Source organism: Oncorhynchus masou, unplaced genomic scaffold, assembly GCF_036934945.1.
Source record: "Oncorhynchus masou masou isolate Uvic2021 unplaced genomic scaffold, UVic_Omas_1.1 unplaced_scaffold_1440, whole genome shotgun sequence".
Classification (NCBI taxonomy): domain Eukaryota; kingdom Metazoa; phylum Chordata; class Actinopteri; order Salmoniformes; family Salmonidae; genus Oncorhynchus; species Oncorhynchus masou.
This window is the reverse complement of record NW_027004368.1, coordinates 61,409-78,994: the sequence shown is the minus strand read 5'-3', so window position 1 is coordinate 78,994 and position 17,586 is coordinate 61,409.

Genomic DNA, 17,586 nt, shown 5'->3' with positions numbered 1-17,586 from the left:
ACTCTCGATCAGATACCATGTCTCACCCTTACAGCTATAAGCTATTACCCAGAGGGTCGTAAATCCCTAGTTAACCTCCCATGTTGCCTCATAGGACTTTTAAAGGACACCAATATCTTGTCTCACTTCGCTATATTAGGCTTCCCTCTCTCCCGGAACCTCTTGTCTATAGATTTGGCTTTGATCCCATTCCTCTAGATTTTGGCTTCCCTCTCTCCTGGAACCTCTTGTCTATAGATTTGGCTTTTATCCCATTCCTCTAGATTTTGTCTTCCCTTTCTCCTGGAACCTCTTGTCTATAGATTTGTCTTTTATCCCATTCCTCTAGATTTAGGCTTCCCTCTCTCCTGGAACCTCTTTTGTCTATAGATTTGGCTTTTATCCCATACCACTAGATTTAGGCTTCCCTCTCCTCATTTGGACTGCCTGTCCCATCTTAATAACCCCTCTGGCCTCCAAGGCACCCGAATCCATTAAGCTGGTTTATTTATGGTGTGCACTTACCCCAGGTTATCTCGAACCTGCCAGGGTTATAAATAACCCAGTGTATATCGGTCATACACAACCCATTGGATATGTTTGGAATAGCAAAGCTCCTATTCTTGATAAATTCTAAACATTCAAAGATAACTTAAATCATTCCCCCCTCAGAATCGAGAATAAAGGCCACTGACCTTGTCGCTGACTGGGAAAAGCTGTTCGTTGGATCTAGTCCCCATCCCTGTCGGTCTGGGGTGTACACCGGCCTGTTCTTTAACCTCAATTCAGAGGCCAGGTCTTACAATAACGGGACTAGACCCGCCCGCCCGTGGTTTTCGGCGTACGACCTTCAGATGACAGAGACAGTTATTTAGACCCAGTGTTCGAAGGACCAATTGTTAGAGGAATTAAATTCCTATATGTTTATTACCCAATTCAATGAATACACTCCGCCCATTTCTAAGGATTTGTAAGATACTCATTTGCATAAAATGGGCGGAGACCAGTCTCAAAATCAAGCACTAGCGTTTATTCTGGAGAGTACTGAACATGATACAATTTACAACAGGTTATAAACTGAAAATGACGTCATTAGGTTTTAACCTCTCTGCAAAACAAACCCGTTAGCGGGATTAAATTTGACAACATACGGTGATCGCTACATAAATAGTCATATTAAATATTCATGAAAATATCTCACATGGTTCGAAAGCCTAGAATCTTGCTAATCCAACTGCGTTGTCAGATTTAAAAAATTATTTATTGCGAAAGAATACGCTGCGATTATCTGAGCACAGACCCCCATATCAAACTACTTATTCAGCCAGCACTTGCGTAACAAAATCACAGATTGCATTGAAATAAATCATTTACCTTTGAAGATCTTGCTCTGGTTGCAATCCCAAGGCTCATTGCTACACAATGAATGGTCTTTTGTTCGGTTAAATCCATTTTTTATAGCCTAACACGAAACATTTTGCTCTCGTGTCATTCAATTTTCGACTTAACATCCAACGTAACATAGACAGACTTTCCCTGACTTCATCCAGTCATTTCCCTGACTTCATCCAGTCATTTCCCTGACTTCATCCAGTCATTTCCCTGACTTCATCCAGTCATTTCCCTGACTTCATCCAGTCATTTCCCTGATTTCCCTGACTTCATCCAGTCATTTCCCTGACTTCATCCAGTCATTTCCCTGACTTCATCCAGTCATTTCCCTGACTTCATCCAGTCATTTCCTGACTTCATCCAGTCATTTCCCTGACTTCATCCAGTCATTTCCTGACTTCATCCAGTCATTTCCCTGACTTCATCCAGTCATTTCCCTGACTTCATCCAGTCATTTCCCTGACTTCATCCAGTCATTTCCCTGACTTCATCCAGTCATTTCCCTGACTTTATCCAGTCATGTTTGGTTTCCTTGCAATCAACGGTTTGTTTGTAACACAGGGTTATCAACGCTTATTACGCACAGCAGTATTTCGGTGACTTGCATCTTCAGCTGTTTATTTATCCAACATCATGGCGAATAAGTCAAGGAAAGCTAATTCTAAGACTGGATATACGAAATGTAGAAATGTAGAAACAATTTTGGAGGAGTTGCTCTCATGCTAATGCCGTTGTTTGAAATGAATATAAAATATTATTTGTGATTGTTTTTACATTTTATTTGCAATATATAAAGACGTAATGAAATGGGTAAAGTACACTAGTCATTGTGAGTGAGGGTCTGTTTGTTTGAATGAGAATGACCATAGCCCATGTCTCTCTGTGTGTGTGTGGGAACACTAAAATAACACATCCTAGATCTGAATGAATGAAACATTCTTATTAAATACTTTTTTCTTCACATACTTGAATGTGCTGACAACAAAATCATACAAAAATGATCAATGGAAATCAAATTTATCAACCCATGGAGGTCTGGATTTGGAGGCACACTCAAAATTAAAGTGGACAACCACACTACAGGCTGATCCAACTTTGATGTAATGTCTTTAAAACAAGTCAAAATGAGGCTCAGTAGTGTGTGTGGCCTCCACGTGCCTGTATGACCTCCCTACAATGCCTGGGCATGCTCCTGATGAGGTGGCGGATGGTCTCCTGAGGGATCTCCTCCCAAACCTGGACTAAAGCATCTGCCAACTCCTGGACAGTCTGTGGTGCAACGTGGCATTGGTGGATGGAGCGAGACATGATGTCCCAGATGTGCTCAATTGGATTCAGGTCTGGGGAACGGGCGGGCCAGTCCATAGCATCAATGCCTTCCTCTTGCGGGAACTGCTGACACACTCCAGCCACATGAGGTCTAGCATGGTCTTGCATTAGGAGGAACCCAGGGCCAACCGCACCAGCATATGGTCTCACAAGGGTCTGAGGATCTCATCTCGGTACCTAATGGCAGTCAGGCTACCTCTGGTGAGCACATGGAGGGCTGTGCGGCCCCCCAAACAAATGCCACCCCATATGCACATTTGTGGCCTGCTGGAGGTCATTTTGCAGGGCTCTGGCAGTGCCTCCTGCTCCTCCTTGCACAAAGGCGGAGGTAGCGGTCCTGCTGCTGGGTTGTTGCCCTCCTACATGTCTCCTGATACCTCTGGCGAGCACATGGAGGACTGTGCGGCCCCCCAAAGAAATGCCACCCCACACCATGACTGACCCACCGCCAAACCTGTCATGCTGGAGGATGTTGCAGGCAGCAGAACGTTCTCCACGGCGTCTCCAGACTCTGTCACGTCTGTCACATGTGCTCAGTGTGAACCTGCTTTCATCTGTGAAGAGCACAGGGCGCCAGTGGCGAATTTGTCAATCTTGGTGTTCTCTGGCAAATAGAAGAAATTATCTTCACACATTTCACAACGAGCCAGGCGGCCCAAACTGCTACATACCCTGACTCTGCTTGCACTGAAAGCAAGAGAAGCAACACAATTTTCATAGTTAATTTTGCCAGCCAGCATGAATTTATTTTAACTAAATATGCAGGTTTAAAAAAAATGTACTTGTCTATTGATCTTAAGAAAAGCATTGATGTTTATGGTTAGGTTCATTGGTGCAACGATTGTGCTTTTGTTAAATCACCCCCCATTTGGAGAAGTGGGCTGTGATTGGATGATAAATGAACAGGCACCGCATTGATTATATGCAACGCAGGACGAGCTCGTTAAACTAGTAATATCCTCAACCATGTGTGGTTAACTCGTGATTATGTTAAGATTGACTGTTTTTTACAAGATAAGTTTAATGCTAGCTAGCAACTTACCTTGGCTCCTTGCTGTACTCTCGTAACAGGTCGTCAGCAGGCTCCTCCTCGTGGTTTGTCAATGTAATCGGCCATAATGCCGATTGTTATGAACACTCTGAATCTGGCTTGTCTCAAATGGCACTCTAATCTGGCTTGTCTCAAATGGCACTCTATTCACTATGGGTCCTGGTCGTAGTTAACTACCGAGGGTACCCTATTCACTATGGGTCCTGGTCGTAGTTAACTACCTAGGGTACTCTATTGGGTCCTGGTCGTAGTTAACTACCTAGGGTACACTATGGGTCCTGGTTGTAGTTAACTACCTAGGGTACCCTATTCACTATGGGTCTTGGTTGTAGTTAACTTCCGAGGGTACTCTATTCACTATGGGTCCTGGTTGTAGTTAACTACCTAGGGTACTCTATTCACTATGGGTCCTGGTCGTGGTTAACTACCTAGGGTACTCTATTCACTATGGGTCCTGGTCGTAGTTAACTACCTAGGGTACTCTATTCACTATGGGTTCTGGTCGTAGTTAACTACCTAGGGTACTCTATTCACTATGGGTCCTGGTTGTAGTTAACTACCTAGGGATTCACTATGGGTCCTTTGTAGTTAACTACAACTCTATTCACTGGTCCTGGTTGTGGTTAACTACCTAGGCTGAATTCACTATGGGTCAGTGGTGAACCTAGGGAAAACACATTTATTTGTAAAATGATGAACAAGAGGACAGTTGTGAACATTTATTTGTAAAGAGCAATCATTACTACCACATATGAAGTTGATTGTTATTTCAATAGAATGTTTTTAAAGCTAAATTGGCGAATAGACGCACAGTAAAACAGTTTGATTGAGACACAGTCAGTCACACGTATCAAATCTAATTAATGACAAAAAAATCAATTCAACATTCAAAATAGAGCTTTTGTAAATAAACTACTTTGTTTTTAACTGTGTAAATCAAGTTAATTAATGCCTTGGTAAATGTTTGAACAGTCTGACCAATACAGACCTGGTGTCAGGGTGGTTCTAGTCTGACCAAAACAGACCTGGTCTTCTAGCCTGGTATCTGGGTGGTTCTAGTCTGACCAATACAGACCTGGTCTTCTAGCCTGGTGTCAGGGTGGTTCTAGTCTGACCAAAACAGACCTGGTGTCAGGGTGGTTCTAGTCTGACCAAAACAGACCTGGTGTCAGGGTGGTTCTAGTCTGACCAAAACAGACCCGGTCTCAGCCTGGTGTCAGGGTGGTTCTAGTCTGACCAATACAAACCTGGTCTTCTAGCCTGGTGTCAGGGTGGTTCTAGTCTGACTAATACAGACCTGGTCTTCTAGCCTGGTATCTGGGTGGTTCTAGTCTGACCAATACAGACCTGGTGTCAGGGTGGTTCTAGTCTGACCAATACAGACCTGGTCTTCTAGTCTGGTGTCAGGGTGGTTCTAGTCTGACCAAAACAGACCTGGTCTTCTAGCCTGGTATCTGGGTGGTTCTAGTCTGACCAATACAGACCTGGTCTTCTAGCCTGGTGTCAGGGTGGTTCTAGTCTGACCAATACAGACCTGGTCTTCTAGCCTGGTATCTGGGTGGTTCTAGTCTGACCAAAACAGACCTGGTCTTCTAGCCTGGTGTCAGGGTGGTTCTAGTCTGACTAATACAGACCTGGTCTTCTAGCCTGGTGTCAGGGTGGTTCTAGTCTGACCAAAATAGACCTGGTGTCAGGGTGGTTCTAGTCTGACCAATACAGACCTGGTCTTCTAGCCTGGTGTCAGGGTGGTTCTAGTCTGACCAATACAGACCTGGTGTCTGGGTGGTTCTAGTCTGACCAATACAGACCTGGTGTCAGGGTGGTTCTAGTCTGACTAATACAGACCTGGTCTTCTAGCCTGGTGTCAGGGTGGTTCTAGTCTGACCAAAACAGACCTGGTGTCAGGGTGGTTCTAGTCTGACCAAAACAGACCTGGTGTCAGGGTGGTTCTAGTCTGACCAATACAGACCTGGTCTTCTAGCCTGGTATCTGGGTGGTTCTAGTCTGACCAATACAGACCTGGTCTTCTAGCCTGGTGTCAGGGTGGTTCTAGTCTGACCAATACAGACCTGGTCTTCTAGCCTGGTGTCAGGGTGGTTCTAGTCTGACCAAAACAGACCTGGTATCTGGGTGGTTCTAGTCTGACCAAAACAGACCTGGTGTCAGGGTGGTTCTAGTCTGACCAATACAGACCTGGTGTCAGGGTGGTTCTAGTCTGACCAAAACAGACCTGGTGTCAGGGTGGTTCTAGTCTGACCAATACAGACCTGGTGTGGTGTCAGGGTGGTTCTAGTCTGACTAAAACAGACCTGGTCTTCTAGCCTGGTATCTGGGTGGTTCTAGTCTGACCAATACAGACCTGGTCTTCTAGCCTGGTGTCAGGGTGGTTCTAGTCTGACCAATACAGACCTGGTGTCAGGGTGGTTCTAGTCTGACCAAAACAGACCTGGTGTCAGGGTGGTTCTAGTCTGACCAAAACAGACCTGGTCTTCTAGCCTGGTGTCAGGGTGGTTCTAGTCTGACTAAAACAGACCTGGTCTTCTAGCCTGGTATCTGGGTGGTTCTAGTCTGACCAATACAGACCTGGTCTTCTAGCCTGGTATCTGGGTGGTTCTAGTCTGACCAAAACAGACCCGGTCTTCTAGCCTGGTATCTGGGTGGTTCTAGTCTGACCAATACAGACCTGGTCTTCTAGCCTGGTGTCAGGGTGGTTCTAGTCTGACCAATACAGACCTGGTCTTCTAGCCTGGTATCTGGGTGGTTCTAGTCTGACTAAAACAGACCCGGTCTTCTAGCCTGGTATCTGGGTGGTTCTAGTCTGACCAAAACAGACCTGGTCTTCTAGCCTGGTGTCAGGGTGGTTCTAGTCTGACCAATACAGACCTGGTCTTCTAGCCTGGTATCTGGGTGGTTCTAGTCTGACCAATACAGACCTGGTCTTCTAGCCTGGTGTCAGGGTGGTTCTAGTCTGACCAATACAGACCTGGTCTTCTAGCCTGGTATCTGGGTGGTTCTAGTCTCCTGCCAACTCTTTATGGAAGTGTCATGTCAGGCTACCAGGCTACTAAAACAGGCTACTAAAACAGATCTGGGACCAGGCTACTAAAACAGATCTGGGACCAGGCTACTAAAACAGATCTGGGACCAGGCTACTAAAACAGATCTGGGACCAGGCTACTAAAACAGATCTGGGACCAGGCTACTAAAACAGACCTGGGACCAGGCTACTAAAACAGATCAGGGACCAGGCCACTAAAACAGATCTGGGACCAGGCTACTAAAACAGATCTGGAACCAGGCTACTAAAACCGATCTGGGACCAGGCTACTAAAACAGGCTACTAAAACAGGCTACTAAAACAGATCAGTGACCAGGCTACTAAAACAGATCTGGAACCAGGCTACTAAAACAGATCAGGGACCAGGCTACTAAAACAGACCTGGGACCAGGCTACTAAAACAGATCTGGGACCAGGCTACTAAAACAGATCAGGGACCAGGCTACAAAAACAGATCTGGGACCAGGCTACTAAAACAGACCTGGGACCAGGCTACTAAAACAGATCTGGGACCAGGCTACTAAAACAGATCTGGGACCAGGCTACTAAAACAGATCTGGGACCAGGCTACTAAAACAGGCTACTAAAACAGATCTGGGACCAGGCTACTAAAACAGATCAGGGACCAGGCTACTAAAACAGATCTGGAACCAGGCTACTAAAACAGGCTACTAAAACAGGCTACTAAAACAGATCTGGGACGAGGCTACTAAAACAGATCAGGGACCAGGCCACTAAAACAGATCTGGGACCAGGCTACTAAAACAGATCTGGGACCAGGCTACTAAAACAGATCTGGGACCAGGCTACTAAAACAGATCTGGGACCAGGCTACTAAAACAGGCCACTAAAACAGGCTACTAAAACAGGCTACTAAAACAGGCTACTAAAACAGACCTGGGACCAGGCTACTAAAACAGACCTGGGACCAGGCTACTAAAACAGGCCACTAAAACAGGCTACTAAAACAGGCTACTAAAACAGGCTACTAAAACAGACCTGGGACCAGGCTACTAAAACAGGCCACTAAAACAGGATACTAAAACAGGCTACTAAAACAGGCTACTAAAACAGATCTGGGACCAGGCTACTAAAACAGATCTGGGACCAGGCTACTAAAACAGATCAGGGACCAGGCTACTAAAACAGATCTGGGACCAGGCTACTAAAACAGATCTGGGACCAGGCTACTAAAACAGATCTGGGACCAGGCTACTAAAACAGGCTACTAAAACAGATCTGGGACCAGGCTACTAAAACAGATCAGGGACCAGGCTACTAAAACAGATCTGGAACCAGGCTACTAAAACAGGCTACTAAAACAGGCTACTAAAACAGATCTGGGACGAGGCTACTAAAACAGATCAGGGACCAGGCCACTAAAACAGATCTGGGACCAGGCTACTAAAACAGATCTGGGACCAGGCTACTAAAACAGATCTGGGACCAGGCTACTAAAACAGATCTGGGACCAGGCTACTAAAACAGGCCACTAAAACAGGCTACTAAAACAGGCTACTAAAACAGGCTACTAAAACAGACCTGGGACCAGGCTACTAAAACAGACCTGGGACCAGGCTACTAAAACAACCACTAAAACAGGCTACTAAAACAGGCTACTAAAACAGGCTACTAAAACAGACCTGGGACCAGGCTCCTAAAACAGGCCACTAAAACAGGATACTAAAACAGGCTACTAAAACAGGCTACTAAAACAGATCTGGGACCAGGCTACTAAAACAGATCTGGGACCAGGCTACTAAAACAGATCAGGGACCAGGCTACTAAAACAGATCTGGGACCAGGCTACTAAAACAGGCTACTAAAAGATCTGGGACCAGGCTACTAAAACAGATCAGGGACCAGGCTACTAAAACAGATCTGGGACCAGTTAAAAACAGATCTGGGACCAGGCTACTAAAACAGATCTGGGACCAGGCCACTAAAACAGATCTGGGACCAGGCCACTAAAACAGATCTGGGACCAGGCTACTAAAACAGATCTGGGACCAGGCTACTAAAACAGATCTGGGACCAGGCTACTAAAACAGATCAGGGACCAGGCTACTAAAACAGATCTGGGACCAGGCTACTAAAACAGATCTTGGACCAGGCTACTAAAACAGATCCAGGGACCAGGCTACTAAAACAGATCAGGGACCAGGCTACTAAAACAGATCTGGGACCAGGCTACTAAAACAGATCTGGGACCAGGCTACTAAACAGATCAGGGACCAGGCTACTAAATCTGGGAACAGGCTATAAAACAGATCTGGGAGAGGCTACTAAAACAGATCAGGGACCAGGCCACTAAAACAGATCTGGGACCAGGCCACTAAAACAGATCTGGGACCAGGCTACTAAAACAGGACTAAACAGATCTGGGACCAGGCTACTAAAACAGATCAGGGACCAGGCTACTAAAACAGACCTGGGACCAGGCTACTAAAACAGATCTGGGACCAGGCTACTAAAACAGATCTGGACCAGGCTACTAAAAACAGATCTGGGACCAGGCCACTAAAACAGATCTGGGACCAGGCTACTAAAACAGATAGGGACCAGGCTAAAACAGATCTGGGACCAGGCTACTAAGATCTGGGACCAGACTAAAACAGATCTGGGACCAGGCTACTAAAACAGATCAGGGACCAGGCTACTAAAACAGATCAGGGACCAGGCTACTAAAACAGGCTACTAAAACAGATCTGGGACCAGGCTACTAAAACAGATCAGGGACCAGGCTACTAAAACAGATCTGGGACCAGGCTACTAAAACAGATCTGGGACCAGGCTACTAAAACAGATCTGGGACCAGGCAGGCTACTAAAACAGATCTGGGACCAGGCTACATAAAACAGATCAGGGACCAGGCTAAAAACAGACCTGGGACCAGGCTACTAAAACAGATCTGGGACCAGGCTACTTGTCCCCTGGGAAGACCAAAACAGATCAGGGAAAAGGCACTAAGAACTAAGAGGAATAGAAGTCCATGCCGTTCTTCTCGCTCTCATCTGAGGAGGGGTTCTGGTGCTGGTCCGAGTCAGACTCGAACATAGGGCTGTGGTGGAGGCCGGCCCTGCCGCCGCTCTGGGGAGAGGAGGTGCAGGGAGGCGGGTCAGCGCTGTCAGGGTGCGGACGGGGGTAGAACACCCTCATCCTGGCGGTGGGAGAGCCAGCTGGGGAGGGTCCATGGCTCCAGACCCCTGCCATGGTGCACTCTGGCTGGGCTGAGGGAGGGAGAGATGGGCTGGAGTCCTGAAGGGTCTCCCTAATTCTTTGGTTCTCTCTGGTCGCTGCCTCCACACCACCTCCACACCTTCCACCTCTCTGGAGGCTAGAAAGAGAATTAATTGAATTGAGAGGGAGGCGAGAGAAGGAGAGAAATAGAGATAGAGAGAGTGTGAGAATGGAACGTTTTATCTATTGTGTTATTGACAGTTGAGAGACAGATACGAACAGTCACACAAATGTGATTACACAAAAAAATGTTCCCATTAGTCAAAAATCATTATCACAGAAAACAGACAAAACCTGCATATTCAAACCTTTGATTCAGGCACTAAGACGATTCAGGCACTAAGACGATTCAGACACTAAGGTGATTCAGGCACTAAGACGATTCAGGCACTAAGACGATTCAGGCACTAAGGCGATTCAGACACTAAGACGATTCAGGCACTAAGACGATTCAGGCACTAAGACGATTCAGACACTAAGACGATTCAGGCACTAAGACGATTCAGACACTAAGGGCAAAATGTCACAGAATCTCAGTGGCAATACTGATGAGTGAGTCAACACACCCTAAAGTATATTACATTAGTGGACCCAGTAACCAGGCCTTATGTCTCAGCACCACAGGGAGAGAGAGGGAGAAGAGAGAGGAAAAGAGAGGAGAGATGAGAAATGGAGAGAAGGGAAGAGGAGAGAAGGGATAGGGGAGACAAAAAGAGAGACGAGAGAGAGAAGAAGGGAGAGGAGAAGAGGAGAAAGAGGGAGAGGAGAAAGAGGGAGAGGAGAAAGGGGGAGAGGAGAAAGAGGGAGAGGAAAAAGAGGGAGAAGAGAAAGAGGGAGAGGAGATGGGAGAGAAGAACACCAGAGGAGAGAAAGTCATCCAGAGGAAGAAAAAGGGAGAGGAGAGAAGGAAGAGGAGAAAGAGGGAGAGGAGAGAAGAAGGGAGAAGAGAAAGAGGGAGAGGAGAGAAGAAGGGAGAGGAGAGAGAGGGAGAGAAGAAGGGAGAGGAGAGGAGAAGGGAGAAGAGAAAGAGGGAGAGGAGAGAAGAAGGGAGAGGAGAGGGGAGAAGGAGAAGAGGGGAGAGGAGAGGAGAAGGGAGAGAAGAAGGGAGAGGAGAAAGAGGAGAGAAGAAGGGAGAGGAGAGAGGAGGGAGAGGAGAGAAGAAGGGAGAGGAGAGAGGAGAGGAGAAGAGAGGGAGAGGAGAAGGGAGAGGAGAGAGAGAAGGGAGAGGGAGAGAGGGAGAGAAGAGGCAGGGAGAGGGAGAGGAGAAGGAGAAGAGAAAGGAGGGAGAGAAAGGAGGAAGAAGGGAGAGGAGAGAAGAAGAGGAGAGGAGAGAGGGAGAGGAGAGAGGAGAGAAGGAGAGGAGAAAGAGAGAAGGGAGAGAGAGAGAGAATGGCTGCTGTGGGAGAGAAGAAGGGAGAGGAGAGGAGGAGGAGAGGAGAGAGAGAGGCCTTGGTCAAGAGGGAGAGGAGACAGAGGGAAAAGGAGAGGAGAAGAGGGAGAGGAGAGAGAGAGAAAGGCAGGGAGAGAGGAGAGGAGGGCGAGAGAGAAAAGGAGGAGAGAGTAGAGAGAGAACATAGGGAGGGAGAAGGGAGAGGCCCTTGGGAGATAGGGAGAGGAGAAAGAGAGGGAGAGAGAGAGAGGGAGAGGAGAGAAGGGAGAGGAGAGAAGGGACAGGGGAAGGGACAAGGGAGGAATAGAGGGAGAGGAGAGAGAGAAGGGAGCAGGGAAGAGAGGGAGAGAAGGGCAGAGGGAGAAGGGAGAGGAGAGGAGAAGGGCAGAGGAGAAGGGGAGAGAAGGGAGAGGAGAAGGGAGAGGAGAGAGGGAGAGGAGAAGGGTGCAACGGAGAATAAGGGATAGAAGAAGTGAGAGGAGAGGATCAGAGAAGGTAATTGCTGCTGTGGGTTGTTATAGGGTGCATCCCAAATGGCATCATTTTACATGTGGGCCTTGGTCAATAGTAGTGCACTACATAGGGAAAAGGGTGCATTTCCCCTTGGTCAATAGTAGTGCACTACATAGGGAATAGCGTGCATTTCCCCTTGGTCAATAGTAGTGCACTACATAGGGAATAGGGCGCATTTCCCCTTGGTCAATAGTAGTGCACTACATAGGGAATAGGGCGCATTTTCCCTTGGTCAATAGTAGTGCACTACATAGGGAATAGGGTGCATTTCCCCTTGGTCAATAGTAGTGCACTACATAGGGAATAGGGTGCATTTCCCCTTCATCTGACAAAAACCAATGAAGGACCTGTCACAAATAGTGTGTTCTTGTTGCACAACAAGGAGCCTCTCCATTTCACCAGCTGCCACTGAACCAGGATGTGTGTCTCCCTCCCTCCCTCCTTCATGCCTTCCTTCCTTCCTTTCCTTCCCCTCCTCCTTCCTCCTCTCCCCTTCCTTCCTTCCTTCCTTCCTCCCTCCTTTCCTCCCTCCCCTTCTCCCTCCATCTTCACTCCTTTCCCTCCTCCCCCCTCCCTCTTCACTCCTTTCCCTCCTCCCCCTCGTTTCCTCCTCACTCGTTTCCTCCTCACTCCTTCTCCTCCTTTCTTCCTCTCCCTTGTCCTTTCCTCCTCTCCCTCATCCTGGAGTGAAACTCCAGGTTTTTTTGAGAGTAGACTGAGCTGCTGAATACGAGGCTGAAACACCCCTATCCCCTTGCTGCTGTTGGTGTAACCCATGGGGATTGGTACCCTTTCACTGGAGGGGGAATAGGAAGGCATATTGATCCAGTCTGGCTGTGAGGGGGAATAGGAAGGTCTATTGATCCAGTCTGGCTGTGAGGGGGGAATAGGAAGGCCTATTGATCCAGTCTGGCTGTGAGGGGGTATAGGAAGGTCTATTGATCCAGTCTGGCTGTGAGGGGGAATAGGAAGGCATATTGATCCAGTCTGGCTGTGAGGGGGAATAGGAAGGCATATTGATCCAGTCTGGCTGTGAGGGAGGAATAGGAAGGTCTATTGATCCAGTCTGGCTGTGAGGGGGAATAGGAAGGTCTATTGATCCAGTCTGGCTGTGAGGGGGAATAGGAAGGCCTATTGATCCAGTCTGGCTGTGAGGGAATAGGAATAGGAAGGTCTATTGATCCAGTCTGGCTGTGAGGGGGAATAGGAAGGTCTATTGATGCAGTCTGGCTGTGAGGGGGAATATGAAGGCCATTGATCCAGTCTGGCTGTGAGGGGGAATAGGAAGGTCTATTGATCTAGTCTGGCTGTGAGGGGGAATAGGAAGGTCTATTGATCCAGTCTGGCTGTGAGGGGGAATAGGAAGGTCTATTGATCCAGTCTGGCTGTGAGGGAGGAAGAGGAAGGTCTATTGATCCAGTCTGGCTGTGAGGGGGGAATAGGAAGGCATATTGATCCAGTCTGGCTGTGAGGGAGGAAGAGGAAGGCCTATTGATCCAGTCTGGCTGTGAGGGGGGAATAGGAAGACCTATTGATCCAGTCTGGCTGTGAGGGGGGAATAGGAAGGTCTATTGATCCAGTCTGGCTGTGAGGGGAAGATAGGAAGGTCCTATTGATCCAGTCTGGCTGTGAGGGGGGGGAATAGGAAGACTATTGATCCAGTCTGGCTGTGAGGGGGGAAGAGGAAGGTCTATTGATCCAGTCTGGCTGTGAGGGGGGAAGAGGAAGGTCTATTGTTAAGACAGCAGCATGACGTCCATCACATTAGCAAATTACCAGTGTTCTGTCCTGTACTGTCTCTGTAGCCTCACACACACACACAGTCACACACACATGCTGTCGTCAGAAGTTAACTACCTGTGGTCTGGTGATGTGACCTGGTCTCTGTAGCCTCACACACACACACACACGTGCTGTCGTCAGTAGTTAACTACCTGAGATGTGACCTGGTCTCTGTAGCCTCACACACACACACACGTCACACACACGATAGCTAAGGGTCAGTGTTAACTACCTGTGGTCCTGTGACATGACCTGGTCTCTGTAGCCTCACACACAAACACCGTCACACACACACACCGTCACACACACACATACACACACACCGGGACACAAATACACACACCCGTCACACACACACACACACACACGTCACACACACACACACACACACACACACACACACACACACACACACACACACACACACACACACACACACACACACACAGTCAACACACATGCTGTCAAGAAGTTAACTACCTGTGGTCATGTGACCTGGTCTCTGTAACACACACACACAGTCACACACTCGTGCTGTCGTCAGTAGTTAACTACCTGTGGTCCTGTGACATGACCTGGTCTCTGTAGCCTCACACACACACACCGTCACACACACACATACACACACACCGTCACACAAATACACACACACACACACACCGTCACACACACACACCGTCACACACACACGTCAAACACACACCGTCAAACACACAGTCACACAGACTCGTGCTGTCGTCAGTAGTTAACTACCTGCGGTCCTGTGACATGACCTGGTCTCTGTAGCCTCACACACACACACCGTCACACACACACACACAGTCACACAGACTAGTGCTGTTGTCAGTAGTTAACTACCTGCGGTCCTGTGAAATGACCTGGTCTCTGTCACACCACTACTAGAAAAGTCATCCATTACAAATGTAATAAATAACATCCGAAATAAACAATTATTCAAATATAAACTACTACAGATGTCAGCAGAGAGCATTCTAGACTAAAGGTATCTCCCTATAGATAGAAAGACAGACAGACAAATGGACAGGCAGACAGCTCGACCGACTTGATAGACGGACAAACAATCACAGACAGACAGGGCAACTACATCTCAGGGAGAAATTGATCAAGCCAAATCGACATTCACAATATGATTGACTGCTCTCAGAATCGCCCAAATCAAATCACTCAAACTTTCTTTGTTGCCAAGTCATCGTCCTCCTGCTCTGTACCGTAGGAAGCTTGGGGAATATTGGATCAATTCTGTCATGCTAATGTTCAAATAACTATAAATAAATAAATAATTTAGATGGTTCAATTTTAAAATAGTATGAGCTAAGGAGAGAGAGAGAGACACAGAGAGAAAGGGCATGAAAGAGAGAGAGAAAGGCGAGAAAGAGGAAGAGAAAGAGGAGAGAAAGGGCGGGGAGAGAGAGGAGAGAGAGAAGAGGCAGGGGAAAAGAGGGAGAGAGAGAGAGAGAGAAAAGGCAGGGATACAGGAGAGAGGAGAGAAAGGCAGGGAAAGAGGAGAGGGAGAGAGAAAAGGCAGGGAAAGAGGAGAGAGAGAGAAAAAGGCAGGGAAGAGAGAGAGAGAGAGAGAGAGAGAGAGGGAAAGAGAGAGAGAGAGAGAAAAGGCAGGAAAGAGGAGAGAGAGAGAAAAGGCAGGGAAAGGAGAGAGAGAGAGAAAAGGCAGGGAAAGAGGAGAGAGAGAGAGAAAAGGCAGGGAAAGAGGAGAGAGAGAGAAAGGGCAGGGAAAGAAGAGAGAGAGAAAAGGGCAGGGCAGAGAGGAGAGAGAGAGAGGAAAGGAAGGGAAGAGGAGAGAGAGAGAAAAGGCAGGGGGAAGAGGAGAGAGAGAGAAAAGGCAGGGAAAGGAGGAGAGAGAGAGAAAAGGGAAGAGGAGAGAAAGGGGCAGGGAAAGAGGAGAGAGAGAAAAAGGCAGGGAAAGAGGAGAGAGAGAAAAAGGCAGGGAAAGAGGAGAGAGAGAGAGAAAAGGCAGGGAAAGAGGAGAGAAAAGGCAGGGAAAGAGGAGAGAGAGAGAAAAGGCAGGGAAAGAGGAGAGAGAGAGAGAAGGCAGGGAGAGAGAGAGAGAGAGAAAGGGCAGGGAAAGAGGAAGAGAGAGAGAGAGAAGTCAGGGAAAGAGGAGGAGAGAGAGAAAAGAGGCAGGGAAAGAGGGAGAGAGAGAGAAAGGCAGGGAAAGAGGAGAGAGAGAAAAGGCAAGGTAGGGAAAGAGGAGAGAGAGGAGAGAGAGAAAAGGCAGGGAAAGGAGAGAGAGAGAGAGAGAGAGAGAGCAGGGAAAGAGGAGAGAGAGGGAAAGGGGAGGGAAAGAGGAGAGAGAGAGAAAGAGTGAGGGAAGAAGGCAGAGAGACTAGAGAAAGACAGGAGGACATGCAGGGAAGAGGAGAGCAAAAGCGAGAAACAGCATTAAGAGAACAAAGGCAGGGAGAGACAGAGAGAAAGGAGGCAGGGAAAGAAGAAGGAGAGCAGGAAGCAGAGAGAGAGAGAGAAAGAGGAGAGAGAAGGCATTAAGAGAACAAAAGAGTGAGAGAGAGCGAGAAAGGCAGGGAAAGAGGAAGAGGAGAGGACAGAGAGAGACAGAGAAACAGAGCGTAACACCCAGAAGAGAGAGAGAGAACAACAGAGAGAGAGAGACAGAGAGAGACAGAGAAACAGAGCGTAACACCTAGAGAGAGGACATCAGAAAGAGGGATTAAGAGAAACAACAGAGAGAGAGAGAGGAGAGTGACAGAGAGAGACAGAGAAACAGAGAGAGTGACTGTTCCGTCTCGCTCAGGCAGAAGAGAGACAGAGCTGACTCCCCTCCTCCCCCACCTTGCGCTCCCTCCGGGGGCCTGTCATTGGTTTGCGTTGCTAGTGACTCGGCTGCTGTGCCTGCTCACTACTCCTGCCTGTGTGTGACTCGGCTACTGTCTCTCTGCCTGCATGTTTCCCTGGCTGAGTAGCTGCCTGGCTGGCTGCCTGGTTCTCTGACTGTCTGCCTGTTTCCCTGGCTGAGTAGCTGCCTGGCTGGCTGCCTGGTTCTCTGACTGTCTGCCTGTTTCCCTGGCTGAGTAGCTGCCTGCCTGGTTCTCTGACTGTCTGCCTGTTTCCCTGGCTGAGTAGCTGGCTGCCTGGTTCTCTGACTGTCTGCCTGTTTCCCTGGCTGCCTGGCTGGCTGCCTGGTTCTCTGACTGTCTGCCTGTTTCCCTGGCTGGTACCTTTTCTGCTGCAGCACTCCGTCCAGGTCCTGCTGTTTGTCTCGTAGAAGCCTCTGGAGGTGCTGTATTTCTGTCTGGTAGGAGGCTGCCCTCCCTGCAAAGTCCTCCTCCTGCTCCACCAGCCTCTGGCCCAGAACCCCCAGGCTGCAGGCTGCCTGCTTCTTGTACACCTGGAGGGGAGAAGAGGAGACAGTCAGACCGCTGCCTGCTCCTGGAGAGAGAGAGAGAGAGAGAGAGAGAGAGAGAGAGAGAGAGAGAGAGAGAGAGAGAGAGAGAGAGAGAGAGAGGGAGAGAGAGGGAGAGAGGAGGAGAGAGACGCTTAGACGGCTGGAGGGGAGAGGAAGAGAGAGTCAGACCGCTGCCTGCTCCTGGAGGGCGAGAGAGAGAGAGGAGACGGTTAGACTGCCGGCTCCCTGTGAGAGAGAGGAGACCCTGAGAGGGGGATGGCTCCCACCACAGAACGGACATTTAGCACCACCACTACTACCAGCACCTTGAGGAGCATAGGAGAACTAAGGCTATTAAGTACTCAGACACTGGACCACTGGAGTACCCAGATACTGGACCACTGAGACACTGGACCACTGGAGTACCCAGACACTGGACCACTGAGCTACTGGACCACTGTAAGTACCCAGAC